This window comes from Dipodomys spectabilis, unplaced genomic scaffold, assembly GCF_019054845.1.
Source record: "Dipodomys spectabilis isolate Male_0828 unplaced genomic scaffold, ASM1905484v1 ptg000227l, whole genome shotgun sequence".
In the NCBI taxonomy this organism is placed as follows: Eukaryota; Metazoa; Chordata; class Mammalia; order Rodentia; family Heteromyidae; genus Dipodomys; species Dipodomys spectabilis.
This window is the reverse complement of record NW_024870904.1, coordinates 3,152,901-3,160,753: the sequence shown is the minus strand read 5'-3', so window position 1 is coordinate 3,160,753 and position 7,853 is coordinate 3,152,901. Positions and strand designations below refer to the sequence as shown.

Here is a 7,853-nt window from a genome sequence, read left to right as displayed (position 1 = left end):
TCAAGTATTCAATAATATTTGTGGGAACATTCATTTTTCTGAATTTAATGTGTACATAAACATAGAAAATAGTTGGTTTAATAATATCTATCTGTCAGGAAATGGACTGCATTTGTGTTTCTTGGAAACTTTAATGCTCTGCCTGAGACATTAAAAATTCTTCTAAGACAGCTTTATGGTTTTGCAGCCCATGTATCATGTTTGCAAGAGATAATTCTGGACCCCAAATCTCACAGATTCATTTCTGAATGTGTCATTTGCCTTATATCCCAGCCGTGCTTCTAGAGTCTTCTGTTCATTGTCAGCAGCAAGACAGAATGAATGGATCTCTGGTGAGTTTTTTTTTATTTCTCATTTGTTTTCCATTCCATTATATGAACCTAAAGATTTCCAAGAATTACAAACAATGCCAACGACACAGATTCAGCCTCAGGAATGTATTCATAAATCAGAAAAAGATGGCCTGTAGATTAGGAGATAAAGATTACTTGTAGGTTTAGCAGATTAAATGGTTATATTCTTTCTAAATTGAATTCAGATTGGCTTCAGAATGTCTAGGTTTCAACTTGTCATAACATGTAGTCATACCTGTTACCTGATGTAGTGCCACTGAGCAGGTTACATCTCGTGGAAGGTGAAGGGTAGATTGCAACCAGATCTCATTCTCATGAGTAACATTAAACTATCTCAATGAAATTTTGCTGGAATTGCTGAAATAGTGTGGTCATACGCACCTTCGTGTGTTCTTAAGGAATGATTAACCTATATGTACTTAAATTACTCTCCATATATACTTCTTGGACTACTTCATGGTCTTGGTCTTACTTGAAGCTGAGGCTATATTTGTTGCTAAAGTTTATGTTCTTTTTTCAAAATCTTGTTTGTTTTCTAAAGTATCCTCACAAGATTTCTTTCCTCTATAATCTCTCTCTACTTTTGGTTTTCTACTCACTTGTGTTGGTTATTTTTCTCTTTCTCTCTCTTTGTATCTATCTTTGAATCATTTTTTCTTAGTTTTCTCATTCTCTCTTTCCTCAGTTTTTTCTTTTCTTCAATGATCTAACTGGGAACTAGTTTTTCTTAGTGATCAGCTTTACTTTGCTGACATGGCTCTTAAGATTGACATTTTTCATACCCACTGTATAGGAAAATTGTTGCCTAGAGAGTTCTACAGGATTCCAGAAACAAAGAAAATTAGAGAAACACAAAAACATAAACAGATAAACTTAGGGGAAACCAGGGTTCTGAAGCCTCTCTGGCACTTGGTCTGTGGTTGCCAGCATGCAAGCAAAGTTCCTTGAGTTCACACAGGGAAGATTACCATTGATAACATGCAAAACTGAAGTATCTATATTAATATTACAATCTGAGCCACAACACGTTGTGAAGAAAACATGTTTCCTTATTCTCCTGAGACAGAAGACTGGCACCCAGAGAAAATGCAGACATGAAGTTCACCTTACCTAGCCTTCAAGGTGAACAGCAGCTCAGTTTCAGATGCTATCTTTCCAACAGTAAGGAAAAGGCCTGAACTCCAATCTCTTAACCATCTCCAGAATTCTCTTTTAACCCTTCTACGGCCAGCTCTCAGTTCTCTCAGTGCTGTCAGGGTGGAATTCCAACCTCTCAAACCTTTTCCCCTTCAGCTCAACTTCAGAGTTCCACACAGAAAAGTACATCCTTCCTCCAACTGATAAACTACAAGAAAATTTGATTTCACCTGATTCTGTTATCTTTGGTCTAACTTCATTTGTAGTGGTATTCAGTTTTGTTTTTCCATCCCACTACTTTTAAATATTTTCATTCACTGCCAGTATAAGATAGGTAGTTTTGATAAAAAAAAAATAATACAGTGATGAGTTTTTCTCTATTAGAAATATCATTTGTTGTAAAATCTCACAGATATTTGCTAGGAATTGATTTTGATCTCTGAAGAATTTCATTATTAACTAACAAAAGTAGAAATATATCTTTAGGGATCTACTGGAGAAATGACTCAGGAATATTTAACACATTTGAGCATTTGGTCATATTTATCATTTTTGTCACCTTGAGTGTTCTTTGAGTCTATCTATTTGCCTCCACCTTCCATGAAAGCTTATTAAAATGAAAATCTTCTCAAGGTATATTTTATTCCCCTCCCACATATATTTTGTGTTGTAGAATGTAGGTAAAGTTTACAAACCTTCATGGTACCAGTTCTTTTTTACATAGGAAGAAATATCAGGGTATCTAAGACCATATTTCAATATTTAGTATTTAAACCAAACATGGTTAACCTAGGATATTTTTATGTGGGAACTAAATCAAATCTTTTAAGGGCCCAATAAATCATTAGCTACTTTCTGGAGTACTGTTACTGTTTTTTAACATTCATGTGGATACTGCTTTTCTTTGATCTAGTAATGTTCTATGTTTTGTATGCCATGTGATATCCTGAATGTGTTCTGCTTGCTTATGAGAGTACTTGTTAATAGAAGGTCTAAATAGGATTTATGGTGAAGCAATAAATGTAAATGCAGAGAAAATATTTGTTTAATTCATTGTTACCTACTGATATATACTAAAATTTTATCAAAAATAATAATATAATTTTTTAGACACCACCTTAGACTTAATGTCATCATGCCAGATTATTGTCTCCTTAGAATTTTTATCTTGTCTCTATTGCTAGCAGCAGAAATGTGCATGCATTAGGGAATCTGTAACTTTGTATTGGTCTTGGGGCCTGAATTCTCGGCCTGGTTATTGTCCATCAGCTCTTCAGGTCAAGGTGAGTGCTCTACCACTTGAGTCACAGTGCTACTTTCAGTTTTCTGGTGGTTTATTGGAGATAAGTGTCTCATGGACTTTCCTGCCTGGGCTGGCCATGAACCTTGATCCGCAGAGCTCTTCCTCCTCAATAGCTAGGATTACAAGCATAAGCCACCAGTGCCCTGCAAATCTGTGTATTTTAGTGGCCAGGTTTATGTATTGTCAAATATTTCTAATTTGCTATTTAATTTTCCCAGTGAAAAGATAACATAGCCAGCTGCAAACATTTTATGTAAGACAAAAGCATACCTGCAGCATAATGAAATTCCAGATTGGAATTCTCTTGACCCAGGTCTAATTTCTTGATGGAAATGTGCCATTACAGAAGCTGATGTCATTTGATGATGTGGCTGTGTACTTTACCTGGAAGGAGTGGCAGGATCTGGATCCTGGTCAGAGGACCCTTCATAGAGAAGTAATGCTGGAAACTTATAACAACCTAATGTCCTTGGGTGAGCAAAGGTCACTTTTATTTGGAAGATCAAGTGCTTTTATTTTAGTAGACATTTGACTATGTTATTTAGGTATAAGATTCCAGTCCATTCCCTTGTAAAAAAAAACTGCTAGTATAAAAGCCAGCCAAATTCAGGTCTGGGAGCTTGATGTTGTTTGCCTTTCACACTACTGCTTGAGCCACCACTCTATTTTGGCTTTTGTTTTGGTGTATATTCTGAATTTCCATGCCCAGGGTGGTTTCAAGCCTGCCTCTTCTGATCTTACCTCCTAAATGTAGGGTTAGAAATGTAAGCCTTTGGACCATTACATTTTGTTTAAAAAAAAAAAGATTCCAGTCCATGGGAAGTGTCATTTCTTCCTAAGGGAAACTTCAACTTCATTATGTGTAACTCATGAGCTAATTTTATTCTCAGTCTTTAAGATTTCTAATCAGTAGTTGGACAAAAGTTCTAAACTATGATCCACTAATAGGAGACTGACTTTCCAGACTTGGGGTGATTATTATAGGTGGATCTACACTCTAGATAGAATATACATTACTACTGTCAGCATGATCTGGAAATCAGTAGTTGAAAGTGTGAAAGTGTGTATTTGTAAGCCAAACCTGACATAGGTTGCACTGCTTCAAGCTTGGAATTCTAGATACTCTGTAGGCTGAAATCTGAGGATTTTGGTTTAAAGCCAGCAACTGTAGAAAAATGAACATGAGACTCTTATCTCCAATTAACCATTCAAAAACTAGAAATGTAGCCAAGACACAAACTAGTAGAATGCTAGATTTGAGCAAAAGAGCTGAGTCCAAGCCACACATTGGGAAAATAAACCCAAAGCTGGGGGAAAGTACACCATGGAGCTGTTAAGAATTGAGAAACCATGGACTGGGAAGGTGGCTCAGTGGTAGAGCCCGTGCCTTGCATGCTTGCGGCCCTGTGTTCGAATCCTCAGCACCAAAAAAGCAGAAAAAAAAAGCCAGAATTGGCATTGTGGCTCAAGTGGTAGAGTGCTAGCCTTGAGTTTAGGAGGTGTGATACAGCTCCTAGGCTCAGAGTTCAGGCCACACAACCGATCCCACCCCCCAAAAAATAAAACAATTGAGAAACCAGATTTAGGAGCAACCCAGTGAACAGGATGTCTGCAACATTACATTAATGATGACCCAGCAAGAGCAATAGTTCTCCACTATTTCTTACTCACAGGGCACTGTGTTCCTAAACCTATATTGATTGTGATGCTGGAGCAAGGTGCAGAACCATGGATGAGAGAAGACTCAGAAGAGAATTTCACAGGTGAGTTAAAGCATCTTGAATAGTGATGTTGGGTCCAGAGCCCAGTGGGTCTGTTTATCTTGAGCTGTAAAGAGCAATAGTATTCCTAGTGCCCTTGAGTCATGTATGAAAGAGAACTAGGTGATCCTTTGTCTCAAGGAATTGTCAATCCAGAATTCTCGTGGAGACAAACTGAATTTGATGTTCCAGTGTAGTTAATGTTAGCACTTCTCTTTGTCTGTAGAGAAGTCATTCATAAAGAGAAAAAGACAATAAGAAATGTAGTAAAGAGATCTCATTTTAAACTAGTGTTTTGCAGGTAGGAGGAAAATAGGATCAGGACAATTTCTTATCAGTGGTGCTGGGCATAGAGGGAGATTCAGAATGGAAGCGTTAAGAGTACAGAGATGAATAATTTGAGTAAATATTTCCTTGAGAAAAATATAAAAATCTGAAATACAGAAAAACATTATTTTCCACTGTAAAATGTCAGTACTACTTTCTTAATTACTAAATTGCAGAGAAATATATATATTCTGCATAAAGCAATGCTTTGATATTTGAAAATATTGTAACAGAATGTGAGGAAATATCTTTACATTAAGGAATTTATGGATCTCATTTATGTTTTTGTTTATTTTTCTATTATTCATTTTAGATGTCCCAGAAATGGAGGATGTGATTAGCACCTGCCAGGAACATCACAATAAATATCTCTCTGAAGTAGCAGTCATGAATAGTAACCCAGGGGAGGAAAAAGTGAGACTTATAAGAAGTTTTCATTTGAGCTCCATACAGAAGTCAGAACTGATTAAGAATAATGGGAACTCCTTAGGGATGAGGATAGAAAAGGTCACTGGCTGTCAGAGCATGGGTGTTTTCAGTGAACCTGGTAAGATGTGTGCTGCATATAGACCTCATGTGTCTTCTGTAGTTGACGAACGAAAACAGTGTGAAAAGTCTTTCAATGAGAAGAAACACCCTGTTGTCCCTCAGAGGACACACACAGGAGAGAAACCTTATGAATGTAACAAGTGTGGAAAGTCTTTCACCGAGAAATCAAAGCTTACTGTCCACCAGAGAACACATACTAGGGAGAAACCTTATGAATGTAACGTTTGTGGAAAGTCTTTCATCCAGAAATCAAAGCTTACTGTTCACCAGAGAACACACACAAAAGAGAAACCTTTTGAATGTAACATTTGTGGAAAGTCTTTCTCCTGGAAGGAATATCTTACTAGACACCAGAGAACACACACAGGAGAGAAACCTTATGAATGTAACATGTGTGGAAATTCTTTCACCTCGAAGACATAACTTACTGTCCACCAGAGAACACACACAGGAGAGAAACCTTATGAATGTAACATGTGTGGAAAGTCTTTCACCTGGAAGACTTACCTTACTGTCCACCAGAGAACACACAAAGGAGAGAAACCTTATGAATGTAACAAGTGTGGAAAATCTTTCACCCAGAAATCGATGCTTACTCTCCACCAGAGAACACACACAGGAGAGAAACCTTATGAATGTAACGTGTGTCGAAAGTCTTTCACCGAGAAATCAAACCTTACTCGCCACCAGAGAACACACCCAAAAGAGAAACATTTTGAATGTAACATTTGTGGAAAGTCTTTCTCCTGCAAGGAATACCTTACTCTGCACCAGAGAACACACACAGGAGAGAAACCTTATGAATGTAAGATGTGTGGAAAATCTTTCACCCAGAAATCAAATCTTAATCTCCATCAGAGAACACATACTAGAGAGAAACCTTTTGAATGTAACATTTGTGGAAAGTCTTTCTCCTGCAAGGCATATCTTACTCTGCACCAGAGAACACACACAGGAGAGAAACCTTATGAATGTAACATGTGTGGAAAATCTTTCACCAAGAAATCAAATCTTAATCGCCATCAGAGAACACATACTAGAGAGAAAACTTATGGATGCAACTTGTGTTGAAAGTCTTTCACCCATAAAAGAAACCTTACTGTGCACCAGAAAACACACACATTAGAGAGACCTTATGAATGTAACATGTGTGGAAAGTCCTTCTCTTGGAAGTCAAGCATCAATGTCCATCAGATAATAAACACAGGAAAGAAACCTTATGAATGTAACCTGTGTGGAATGACTTTCACCTGGAAGTCAAACCTCACTGTCCATCAGAAAAAACACAGGAAAGAAACCTTATGAATGTCATGTTTGCGGAAAGATTTTCAGCCAGAAGCTACAACTTACTATCCACCAGAGAGCACACCACAGGAGAGAAATTTTATGAATGTGACCTATGTAGAAAATCTTTCATGCAGAACATACACCTTTCTGTCCATCAGAAAAAAACCAACCAGAGAGAAATATTATGTATGTAGCAGGCATGGAAATTCTTTCACCTGGAAGGCACAACTTAACATCCATCACAGACACAAGGAGAGAAACCTTATGAATGTGACCAATGTGGAAAGACAGCTTAACACACGTAAGTTGATTCACACAAATGAAATAACTTAGGATTGTACCAAATGGGAAAGTCTTTGATCTGTAAGAAAATTGAAATTGCAATACAGAACCAATACAGGATACAGACCTTATGATATAGCAGATGTGGAGTCCTCGAACTACAAGACACAGCTCAGGGTTCATCACAGAACACACAAAACACACAGACACACATACACCCTCACACACAAAGAGGAGAAAAATCATATGTAGAAAAATTGGAAAGGTTTTCTAGAAAAAGTCATAACAGTAGTAAAGTCTTTCTTGGAGGGGTAACAATGCTTGATAGAAAATGTATTAATGACCTAACTCATATAATGGTATAACCAATCGATACAATATCTTTACAATAAAATATATATTTAAAAAATATGATGGATTAATAAAGACTAGAATCTCTGCATTTTTTGGGGAGGAGGTCCGGTCGTGGGGCCTGAACTCTGGGCCTGGGCGCTGTCCCTCAGCTCTTCAGCTCAAGGTTAGCGTTCTACCACTTGAGCCACAGCACCACTTCCGGCTTTTTTTTTCTTTTTGCTTATGTGGTGCTGAGGAATCGAACCCCGGGCCTCGAGCATGCAAGGCAAGCGCTCTACCACTGAGCCACCTTCGCAGCCCTGCATTTTGTCTTGGGGGAGAACCCCAAAGTGTCTTCAGTGCTTGCACTTTTCTTTAATTATTCACTGGTTATGAAAAACTTGTGATTGATTCACTCTTAGCCCATTTAGTTGTTCTGCTGAGTGAGCTATAATAAAAGACCAGTGTGGACGATGTGTCGCACCTGTGTTATCTCATAGAGGGCCAAAGTAGATATGACAT

General features: G+C 37.7%; 1 pseudogene; it reads left to right on the top strand.

Moving 5' to 3' along the window:
- The first annotated feature begins 5,372 nt into the window (after nucleotides 1-5,372).
- On the top strand, nucleotides 5,373-6,734 carry LOC122123321 (annotated as a pseudogene).
- The last annotated feature ends 1,119 nt before the right edge of the window (nucleotides 6,735-7,853 follow it).